Below are 12,500 nucleotides of genomic sequence, written 5' to 3'. Positions count from 1 at the left end.
CAAGACGTGACGCTTGGCATTCAGGCCAAAGAGTTCAATCTTGTTTTCATCAAACCAGAGAATCTTGTTTTTCATGGTCTGAGAATCCTTTAAGGTGTCTTTTGGCAAACTCCAAGTGGGCTGTCATGTGCTTTTACTGAGGAGTGACTTCCATCTGGCCACTCTACCATAAAGGCCTGATTGGTGGAGTGCTGCACATATGGTTGTCCTTCTGGAAAGTTCTACCATCTCCACAGAGGAACTCTGGAGCTCTGTCAGTGACCATCGGGATCTTGGTCACCTTCCTGACCAAGGCCCTTCTCCCCCGATTGCTCAGTTTGGCCGGGCGGACAGCTTTCTATAGGAAGAGTCTTGGTGGTTCCAAACTTCTTCCATTTAAGAATGATGGAGGCCACTGTGTTCTTGGGGACCTTCAATGCTGCAGGAATTTTGAGGTACCCTTCCCCAGATCTGTGCCTCGACACTGTCCTGTCTCGGAGCTCTACGGACAATTCCTGAGCTCAATATCGAATCTCATAGCAAAGGATCTGAATACTTATGTAAATAAGGTATTTATGTTTTTATTTGTAATACATTTGCAAAAATATCTAGAAAACCTGTTTTCGCTTTGTTATGTGTAGATTGATGAGGGGAAAAAAGTATTTAATCAATTTTAGAATAAGACTGTAACGTAACAAAATGTGGAAAAAGTCAAAGGGTCTGAATACTTATGTAAATAAGGTATTTCAGTTTTTATTTTTAATAAATTAGCAAAACATTCTGAAAACCTGGGTAGAGTCCAGTGTGTGTGCATAGAGTCAGTGCAAGAAATGGTCAATGCAGGTAGCCGGGTAGCCATTTGATTAGCTATTTAGCAGCCTTGTTAAGCAGTCTTATGACTTGGGGCTAGAAGCTGTTCAGGGTCCCAACAGGACCACGACTCCATTTGCGGTAGCAGAGAGAACAGTCTATGGCTTGGGTGGCTGGAGTCTTTCACAGTTTTTTGGGCCATCCTCTGACACCGGTATAGTGGTCCTGGATGGCAGGGAGCTCTGCCTTAGTGATGTACTGGGCCATACTCATCACCCTTTGTAGCACCTTGTGGTCGGGTGCCTTGCAGTTTCCATACCAGGCGGTGATGCAGCCAGTCAAGATGCTCTCAATGGTGCAGCTGTATAACTTTTTGATGATCAGAGGGAACCATGCTAAATCTTTTCAGCCTCCTGTTGGGGAAGAGGCGCTGTCGTGCCCTCTTCACAATTGTGTGTACACTGTCAACACATACACTCTGTCAACACACACACTATGTCAACATCTGTAGGTTATTCTGTCAACACACACTGTCAACATCTGTTGGTCTTCTGTCAACACACATACTGTCAACATCTGTTAATTTTTCTGTCAACACACACTGTCAACATCTGTTGGTTTCCTCTGTCAACACACACACTCTGTCAACACAATCTGTCAACATCTGTTGGTCTCTCTGTCAACTTCCACCCATTCCATCCTGGTGTTAGGGAACATAAAGGCAGAGTTGGTGTTGTAATAGCTAGTCTCCCATTCCCCTAATGGGATAATGTGTGTTAATCAGTGTGTTGGTGGCTGAGAGGTACCTAATGCACTAATCACACCTTTCAGAGGGAGAATGGCTGTCAACAAGCTGACCTCAGCAGATACACACTAGAGCTGGGACGATAAACTTCAATTATCGACACCGACCTTACCGATCATTTATATCAGGCATTTTGCTGATATCGTTCATTACGATAAGTAGCCTATACTAGAGAAATGGGACGTTTTAAATGAAATAAGTTAACTAATCTGGGTGATTGTTAACGGGAAAACCATCAAACTAGTAGTAGTAGTTTAAAGGATGATACAAAAAAAAACTGGTGCACATTAATGATATAAAGGCAAGTCATGCAATCTATCGCGATATGGATATTTGTCCATTTCGTCCAGCTCTAACACACAAACACACACATTAATGTCCTGGATCCACTGGACACGGTGACATAGTACAATAGTACATCCTGAAGCTGAAGAAGCCAGGAAGACTGTAGTACCTCTGGTAGTGAAGAGTTGACTTACTGCTCTCTGTGTAGAGGTGGACTTCCTGTTGGGTCTAGCATTTAGACAGGTCTCTTTCACATTTTGTTTTCTGATCAAGTCAAGCTGTTGGACTTTTCACTAAGTTTGTTTTTAATGTAGTTAATGTCTAATTCTCTCTCCCCACCTCTTCTAGATCCTCAAGCTGGGTCCAATAGCAGAGTTCTGGACCCTCCAACAGAGGAGGCTGTCACTCTGGCCATCACACACCCGATGGACCTCAATGCCCTGGACCGATCAGAGGCTCTGACCCCGTGGGAGTTCCACCTGGCCTGTAGAGCCTCACATCGGGAAGCTGATTATGTTTGGCGTTCTGCTGGTTCTGTCTGGACCCTGTCCTCACTATCTCTGCCTCTCTCAGCTTCAAGGACCCCTTCTTCATACCAATGGTAATCACACGCAGGAACGCAGGCATACACACCTGCACACACATACACATTTAGGTGGTAAAATCTCTCTCTCCCTCTCACTCTCTCTCTCAGGGTAAGGAGAAGATAGCAGACTTGAGGAGAATAATTCTGTCCAGAGACTCAAAGAGTGACCACCTCATCTATTATCTATGCTTTCACAGTAAGATCCTCTTTTCCCACCTACATCATTAGAGGTCTCGCTCATATCTCACCAGTCAGATATCACGCTCAATCCACCATTCGGATGCAGCCTTGGCTTCATATTGAGAAGAATCCATCTAACCTGTGACCTGTCTGCCTGTCTGTCTTTCTGTGGGTATGTCTGTAGATTCTGCACAACATGATGGCTCAGTTTGCTGAGCACCTGCTAGGGGCTGGCTTCATCAGCAGCAAGAACTCCAAAGACTCTGACATCAACTCAGGTCAACTGTCCTTTTTCTCACCCTAACTCCTCTCTCTTCCTGTGTCTCTCTCCCTCAGAGAATGAGAAATCAAATCAAATCAAATTTTATTTGTCACATAAACGTGTTTAGCAGATGTTATTGCGGGTGTAGCGAAATGCTTGTGCTTCTAGCTCCGACAGTGCAGTAATATCTAACAAGTAATATCTAACAATTTCACAACATATACCCAATACACACAAATCTAAGTGAGGAATGGAATGAAGAATATATACATAACTGGACGTGCAATGACAGAGCGGCATGGACTAAGATACAGTAGAAAATGATAGAATACAGTATATACATATGAGATGAGTAATGCAAGATATGTAAACATTATTAAAGTGACTAGTGTTCCATTTCTTAAAGTGGCCAGTGATTTCAATAGGCAGCAGCAGCCTCTGTAGTGCTAGTGATGGCTATTTAACAGTCTGATGGCCTTGAGATAGAAGCTGTTTTTCAGTCTCTCGGTCCCAGCTATGATGCACCTGTACTGACCTCGCCTTCTGGATGATAGCAACAAGACCATGGTGCTTGCCTACGGAGCTGTGAGGGGAATGGCACCTCCTTACGTTCAGGCTCTGATCAGTCCCTACACCCAAACGAGGGCACTACGTTCATCCACCTCTGGCCTGCTAGCCCCCCTACCTCTACGGAAGCACAGTTCCCGCTCAGCCCAGTCAAAGCTATTCGCTGCTCTGGCACCCCAATGGTGGAACAAGCTCCCCCACGACGCCAGGACAGTGGAGTCACTGACCACCTTCCGGAGACACTTGAAACCCTACCTCTTTAAGGAATACCTGGAATAGTATAAAAGTAATCCTTCTACTATCATAAGTTGAATGCACCAATTTGTAAGTCGCTCTGGATAAGAGTGTCTGCTAAATGACGTAAATGTAAATGTAAATAGCAGGATGAACAGGCAGTGGCTCGGGTGGTTGATGTCCTTGATGATCTTTTTGGCCTTCCTGTGACATCAGGTGCTGTAGGTGTCCTGGAGGGCGGGTAGTTTGCCCCCGGTAATGCATTGTGCAGAACACACCACCCTCTGGAGAGTCCTGCAGTTGCGGGCGGTGCAGTTGCCGTACCAGGCAGTGATACAGCCCGACAGGATGCTCTCAATTGTGCATCTGTAAAGGTTTGTGAGGGTTTTAGGTGCCAAGCCAAATTTCTTCAGCCTCCTAAGGTTGAAGAGGCTGTGGGTGGACCATTTCAGTTTGTCAGTGATGTGTACGCCAAGGAACTTGACATTTTCCACCTTCTCCACTGCGGTCCCGTCGATGTGGATAGGGGGGTGCACCCTCTGCTGTTTCCTAAAGTCCACGATCATCTCCTTTGTTTTGTTGATGTTGGGTGAGAGGTTATTTTCCTGGCACCACACTCCCAGAACCCTCACCTCCTCCCTGTAGGCTGTCTCGTCATTGTTGTAAATCAAGCCTACTACTGTTGTGTCATCTGCAAACTTGAGTTGGAGGCGTGCTTGGCAACGCAGTCATGGGTGAACAGGGAGTACAGGAGTGGGCTAAGCACGCACCCTTGTGGGGCCCCAGTGTTGAGGATCAGCGAAGTGGAGGTGTTGTTTCCTACCTTAACCACCTGGGGGCTGCCCGTCAGGAAGTCCAGGACCCAGTTGCACAGGGCGGGGTTCAGACCCAGGGCCTCGAGCTTATTGATGAGCTTGGAGGGTACTATGGTGTTGAATGCTGAGCTATAGTCAATGGGATAGGGCAGTATGCATTGCGATGGCATCGTCTGTGGATCTATTGGGGCGGTAAGCAAATTGAAGTGGGTCTAGGGTGACAGATAAGGTAGAGGTGATATGATCCTTGACTAGCCTCTCAAAGCACTTCATGATGACAGAGGTGAGTGCTACAGGACGATAGTCATTTAGTTCAGTTACCTTTGCTTTCTTGGGTACAGAAACAATGGTGGCCATCTTGAAGCAATTGGAGACAGCAGACTGGGATAGGGAGAGATTGAATATTTCCATAAACACACCAGCCAGCTGGTCTGCGCATGCTCTGAGGATGCGGCTAGGGATGCCCTCTTGGTCGGCAGCCTTGCGAGGGTTAACATACTTAAATGTCTTACTCATGTCGACCATGGAGAAGGTGAGCCCACAGTCCTTGGTAGTGGGCCACGTCGGTGGCACTGTGTTTTCCTCAAATCGGGCGAAGAAGGTGTTTAGCTTCTCCGGAAGCAAGACGTCGGTGTCGGCGACATGGCTGGTTTTCCTTTTGTAGTCCGTGATTGTTTGTAGACCCTGCCACGTACGTCTCGTGTCTGAGCTTTTCATTTGCGACTCCACTTTGTCTCTATACTGATGTTTTGCCAGTTTAATTGCCTTGCGGAGTGAATAGCTACACTGTTTGTATTCTGCCATATTCCCAGTCACCTTACCATGGTTAAATGCGGTGGTTCGCGCTTTCAGTTTTGCCCGAATGCTGCCATCTATCCACGGTTTCCGGTAGGTTTTAATAGTCACAATGGGTAAAACATCTCCTATACACTTCCTAATAAACTCAGTCACCGTTTGTGTATTCGTCAAAATTATTTTCGCAAGCTACCTGGAACTTCCAGTCCGTGTGATCAAAACAATCTTGAAGCGTGGATTCCGATTGGTCAGACCACTATCGAATAGTCCTTAGCACGAGACTTAGTTTCTGCCTATAGGAAGGGAGGAGCAAAATGGAGTCGTGGTCAGATTTGCCGAAAGGATGGTGGGGGAGGGCCTTGTGAGCATCCCGGAAGTTTGAATAGCAATGGTCGAGTATTTTAGCAGCCCGAGTACAACAGTCGATATGGGATTTCCAGTTCGCATAAAGTCCAGTGAAGTTCTTTGAGGGCCGTCGTGGTATCGGCTTAAGAGGGGATATACACGGCCCTGACTATAACCAAATACAATTATCTTGGGAGATATTACGGTTGACATTTGATTGAGGTATTCTAGGTCGGGTGAACAAAAGGACTTGAGTTCCTGTATGTTACTACAATTACATCATGAGTCGTTTATCATGAAACACACACCTCCTCCGCCCTTCTGCTTCCCAGAGAGATATTTATTTCTGTCTGCACGATGAACTGAGAACCCATCTGGCTGGACCGACTTCGACAGTATATCCCCAGAGAGCCATGTTTCCGCGAAACAAAGTATGTTAAAGGCCCTGATGTCTCTCTGGAAAGCAACCCTTGCCCTGAGCTCATCAACTTTGTTGGCGCCATCGTTAAAAGCTGATCAGGGCAGGTCTCTACCCCAAAGTGATCAAACCGCGACAGAAAGAAGAGTGAGTCAGCAGGGACCTACAGTAACACTCATACATAGCACTCACAGGGAGTCAGCATCACAAGTACAGACAGACACTGGCAGTGACAAGAGGATACCTCGGATTCTGCAGAGGAAGTGAAATTCACTCAGACCTGAAATGTACTCTTTGTCAACTTCTTATGGATGTGTACCTGAGAAGATCCACAGCCGACGATGGACGGCAGACCATAAGCCCAAAACTCAGCCAGCCAGACAGATGCATCAATAAATCATCATCACACTTAGCAGACGGTAGCAAAATAGAATTACGATCAAGCCTTGAGGCAGTGATATTGTTTGAAAAACAGAGTTGTAAAAAGACTAAAACTTCACACACACACACTGAGTGTACAAAACATTAGGAACACCTTCCTTTTGCCCTCAGAACAGCCTCAATTCGTCGGGATATGGACTCTACAAGGTGTCGAAAGCGTTCCACAGGGATGCTGGCCCATGTTGACTCCAATGCTTCCCACACAGTTGTGTCAAGTTGGCTGGATGTCCTTTGGGTGGTGGACCATTCTTGATAAACACAGGAAACTGTTGAGCGTGAAAAACCCAGCAGTGTTGCAGTTATTGACACACTCAAACTGGTGCGCCTGGCACCTACTACCATACCCCGTTCAAAGGCTCTAAAAATATTTTGTCTTGCCCATTCACCCTCTGAATGGCACACATACACAATCCATGTCTCAATTGTCTCAAGGCTTAAAAATCCTTCTTTAACCTGTCTCCTCCCCTTCATCTACACTGATTTTGAAGTGGATTTAACAAGTGACATCAATAAGGGATCATAGCTTTCACCTGGTCAGTCTATGTCATGGAATGAGGTGTTCCTAATGTTTTGTGAACTGTGTACATACTAATACAAACCCCTTTCATATCGTCCTGTACAGAACACACACACACACACTAATACATCCGCCTCTCTCTCCTCTCCAGGGTGAGGGTGATGGGAAGGTGTGTGTCCACCCCAAGTCAGTGAATGCTGAGGAGACAGTTTAACTATCACATCAGGATGAGGACCAGCATTGTGAGTACACAGTACAGCATACACATACAGCGCTGCTGCATCAAATCCATTAAACCATAAAGAAAATGGGTAAAAGGTTAACTCTGGTGCCATTTTTAGACGTGATGAATATTGGATTAAACCAGTGCCTTTCAACTCCCTCTCAAAGCCCTGGCAGATCAAAGCTCGCAGACACAGTACCAGGGAAGAGGAACAGTCAATTCCAGCCTTTCTGTCTCTCTGTTTTCTTCTACCCTGCTGCACTGAATGTCATCAGTTAGAGCAGAGATGGGCATCTGTCAGAGGATCAATTATAACCAATAAAAATTATATCCGCTCCATGTCGCTATTGGATTAAAGTTGGGGATTCGGAGCAACACTTCTATGCAAACAGAGCCAGAGGACAGACACAGAGAGAGAGAGAGAGAGGTGAAGAGGAGGAGGGACTGCATCAGTTCTAGGATGTATCATGTAGATGACCAGAGGGCAAGTGCATCAGAGAAGAGACAGGATCCAGCTGCATGTCTCACCCTCTTGTTGTTCTCCTGTCTTCACTCTCCCTCCCTCCCTCCCTCCCTCTCTCCCCCCCCTCCCTCCCTCTCTCCCCCTCTCTCTCTCTTCACCCCCTGTACACCAGCGGCTATTAGACCCCAGGGATGCTACAATGTATAATGTATAGTCTTTGTTTTAGTGTGTGTGTGTTTGTGTGTGTGTGTGTGTGTGTGTGTGTGTGTGTGTGTGTGTGTGTGTGCGCACGAGAAGACAAAGATGTGTATTTTGGAGAGAGGTAGCATCCCTGGGGTCTGGTAGCCGCTGGTGTACAGGGGGTGAAGAGAGGGAGAGCGGGAGAGAGGGGGAGAGAGGGAGAGAGGGAGGGAGGGAGGGAGAGAGAGTGAAAACAGGAGAACAACAAGAGGGTGAGACATGCAGCTGGATCCTGTCTCTTCTCTGATGCACTTGCCCTCTGGTCATCTACATGATACATCCTAGAACTGATGCAGTCCCTCCTCCTCTTCACCTCTCTCTCTCTCTCTGTCTGTCCTCTGGCTCTGTTTGCATAGAAGTGGTGCTCTGAATCCCCAACTTTAATCCAATAGCGACATGGAGCGGATAGAAACGGACACATTCACGCCTGTGAGGGAGAGAGAGTGGGGTGGAGGGAGCAAGGACATGGAGAGAAGGAGGAGAGGAAGGGGAGTTTGGAGGAAGAGAGGGAGTGAGAGTGGGGTGGAGGGAGCAAGGACATGGAGAGAAGGAGGAGAGGAAGGGGAGTTTGGAGGAAGAGAGGGAGAGAGAGTGGGGTGGAGGGAGCAAGGACATGGAGAGGAGGAGGAGAGGAAGGGGAGTTTGGAGGAAGAGAGGGAGAGAGAGTGGGGTGGAGGGAGCAAGGACATGGAGAGAAGGAGGAGAGGAAGGGGAGTTTGGAGGAAGAGAGGGAGAGAGAGTGGGGTGTAGGGAGCAAGGACATGGAGAGGAAGGAGGAGAGGAAGGGGAGTTTGGAGGAAGAGAGGGAGAGAGAGTGGGGTGGAGGGAGCAAGGACATGGAGAGGAAGGAGGAGAGGAAGGGGAGTTTGGAGGAAGAGAGGGAGAGAGAGTGGGGTGGAGGGAGCAAGGACATGGAGAGGAGGAGGAGAGGAAGGGGAGTTTGGAGGAAGAGAGGGAGAGAGAGTGGGGTGGAGGGAGCAAGGACATGGAGAGAAGGAGGAGAGGAAGGGGAGTTTGGAGGAAGAGAGGGAGTGAGAGTGTGTGTGAATGCTGTGAGGGGAACGGCACCTCCATACCTTCAGGCTCTGATCAGTCCCTACACCCAAACGAGGGCACTGCGTTCATCCACCTCTGGCCTGCTGGCTCCCCTACCTCTGCGGAAGCATAGTTCCCAGTCAAAACTGTTCGCTGCTCTGGCACCCCAATGGTGGAACAAGCTCCCTCACGACGCCAGGACAGCGGAGTCGCTCACCACCTTCCGGAGACATTTGAAACCCCACCTCTTTAAGAAATACCTGGGATAGGATAAAGTAATCCTTCTACCCCCCGCCCCCCCCCCCCTTACTCCAACCCACCCCCCCCCCCAAAAAAAAACAAACAAAAAAAAAAAACATTGTAAAGTGGTTATCCCACTGGCTATAAGGTGAATGCACCTATTTGTAAGTCGCTCTGGATAAGAGCGTCTGCTAAATGACGTAAATGTAAAATGTAAATGTAAATGAATGCTGTGTGAATGCTGTGTGAATGCTGTGTGCCCCTGTCCGTCTCCAGATCTTCCTGTGTGTGTGTGTGTGTGTGTGTGTGTGTGTGTGTGTCCCTGTCATAACTCTATCCTCCATATTCCTGATTACAAGCAAAAACTCAAACAGGAAGTACCAGTGACGCGCTCAATATGGAAGTGGTCCGATGAAGCGGATGCTAAGCTACAGGACTGTTTTGCTAGCACAGACTGGAATATATTCAGAGATTCATCTGATGGCATTGAGGAGTACACCACATCAGTCACCAGCTACAAAGGAAACCCAGCCGTGAACTGTCAAGTGATAACTGTCAAGAGCCCACCAGACGAGATAAATACACTATATATACAAAAGTATTGGGACACCCCTTCAAATTAGTGGATTCGGCTATTTCCAGTCATCCTGGATCAGGACCAGGATGACTGGATTGTCTTCCAATCCCCTGCACGCATCGCTGACCTCGTCAAGGTACACACACACACAACTGACAGTTCTCCTGCTCCGCCTCCCTGTAAAATCTGTAGGAGGAGAAGATCTGAAGCTCCGCCCCTGTGGACTGGAGCAACCGCCAATCATAGACCTCATCACCACCCAGGCCCAACACTAACGCGGCTAACACTGCCCCTAGAGGACGTCACCGGTATTACAACAATGTTGATGGTGATGAGTATTAGAACTGGTGCATCTCTTCTCAACCCAGAGAAGAGCTCAGGCCATAAAGATGGAAAGAGTTCTCAACTTTGTATATGTGCCATAATGGCGTCTATCTTCTGTACATCTAATATTGGTGATTTACCGCCTCTTGCAGGGCTGGTCTTTTAAACTAAATCTTGTGTGTCATTCAGTTATTGTGGCCACTTGATGGCGGTGATATAGCTTAATGCCATTTACAAACTAAGCAAACCAATTTGAAGAAGACAATGCTCTGATCATTGGCTGATCGCACCCATAGGAAGTCCCACCCACTTGACTACTTTAAAATGGTGGAAGCCCTCAATGGCAATGTCCATGCTAAAACGGGTTATTTCCAAGTAGAGATCTCTATACATCCACTATGGATCAGGCACATTGACACGTTTCCATTAGATTGGAATCCACCCATGTACGGGCAGGATGGTGTGTGAAGAAACCAAGGACTGCTCTGGACGCTGTCCCCAAACGTATTAATTTCATTCTATAAGCCAACTGGAAAAGACTGAGCAGTGGATGACTATATTTTTGTATTATTGCATTTATTAACAACAATATACTCCTGAGTGGTGCAGTGGTCTAAGGCACTGCATCGCAGTGCTAACTGTGCCACTAGAGATCCTGGTTCGAATCCAGGCTCTGTCGCAGCCGGCCGCGACCGGGAGACTCATGGGCGGCGCACAATTGGCCCAGCGTAGGGTAGGGGAGGGAATGGCCGGCAGGGATGTAGCTCAGTTGATAGAGCATGGCGTTTGCAACGCCAGGGTTGTGGGTTCGATTCCCATGGGGGGCCAGTATAAAAAAATATAATGTATTCACTAACTGTAAGTCGCTCTGGATAAGAGCGTCTAATAAAATGTAATGTAAATATGTTATATAAAATTGTACTGAATGCTGTTTTGTTGACATTGCTTGAATATGTTCTCATATGTTATCAAATAGACTACTTGGTTGACATTGCTATGTTGTAATATTCACATTCTGTGTAAGGCTGGCTGACTAACGAACTAACGAACTAAAAAGGCTGGCTGACTAACGAACTAACGAACTAAAAGGCTGGCTGACTAACGAACTAATGAACTAAAAGGCTGGCTGACTAACGAACTAAAAAGTCTGACTGACTAACGAACTAACGAACTAAAAGGCTGACTGACTAACAAACTAAAAGGCTGGCTGACTAACGAATAATGAACTAAAAGGCTGACTGACTAACGAACTAACGAACTAAAAGGCTGACTGACTAACGAACTAACAAACTAAAAGGCTGGCTGACTAACGAATAACGAACTAAAAGGCTGACTGACTAACGAACTAAAAGGCTGACTGACTAACGAACTAACAAACTAAAAGGCTGACTGACTAACTAACAAACTAAAAGGCTGGCTGACTAACAAACTAAAAGGCTGGCTGACTAACAAACTAAAAGGCTGGCTGACTAATGAACTAAAAGGCTGACTAATGGTTCACTCACCATTGTTTCTTTTCAGTTTGTGTTCAAATATTTAAGCTGAACCATTAAAGCTGACCTTATTGCAGTGTGACGTTAGTCTTTTCTAGTATGTGGTGAAATGGGAGAGATGAACGCCTAGATTCATTCCGATCTGGGCTAGATCCACATTTAAAGGTCATTTGTAATTGAGCCGACATCTGCAGCGTTTACCTTGAACGTGATCTCTACGAATGCGGAAACATTGACTTTGAGGTGCATAGCCGAAAAGGGGGCGATCAGATTGAATCCTGACCTAAGTTAAAGATGTTAAGTTTGTAGCAGCTGTAATATATATATATATATATATTCCAGTATCTAAAACTTTCCTAAATTGGGTCCTTATTAAAACATAACAGCCGTAACCATGACAGCCGTGATAAATGTACATCTGTGGTAGATAAACAGATACAATCCCACATTAAAGGGGTTATCCGGTACTGAAAGTAGTGCCTGAAAATTACATACAGTTGAAGTCGGAAGTTTACATACACTTAGGTTGGCGTCATTAAAACTAGTTTTTCAACTACTCCACAAATATCTTGTTAACAAACTATAGTTTTTGCAAGTCGGTTAGGACATCTACTTTGTGCATGACACAAGTCATTTTTCCAATAATTCTTTACAGACAGATTTATTTAACTAATAATTCACTGTATCACAATTCCAGTGGGTCAGAAGTTTACATACACTAAGTTGACTGTGCCTTTAAACAGCTTGGAAAATTCCAGAAAATGATGTCATGGCTTTAGAAGCTTCTGATAGGCTAATTGACATAATTTGAGTCAATTGGAGGTGTACCTGTGGATGTATTTCAAGGCCTACCTTCAAACTCAGTG

General features: G+C 46.2%; 1 pseudogene across 1 annotated transcript in view; it reads left to right on the top strand.

Annotated features, from left to right (window-relative positions):
• Positions 1-12,500, top strand: part of LOC311106255 (ATP-dependent DNA/RNA helicase DHX36-like) — a 61,684-nt pseudogene that overhangs the window by 37,760 nt on the left and 11,424 nt on the right. The window contains exons 10-12 of the transcript in view: positions 2,228-2,480; positions 2,574-2,661; positions 2,830-2,923. The product of the transcript in view is annotated as an ATP-dependent DNA/RNA helicase DHX36-like (transcript). The remainder of the gene's footprint in view (positions 1-2,227; positions 2,481-2,573; positions 2,662-2,829; positions 2,924-12,500) is intronic.

This window comes from Coregonus lavaretus, assembly GCF_964263955.1.
Source record: "Coregonus lavaretus genome assembly, chromosome: 30".
Lineage (NCBI taxonomy): Eukaryota > Metazoa > Chordata > Actinopteri > Salmoniformes > Salmonidae > Coregonus > Coregonus lavaretus.
The sequence above is the reverse complement of the archived record's forward strand: the minus strand, read 5'-3'. Positions and strand labels throughout refer to the sequence as shown.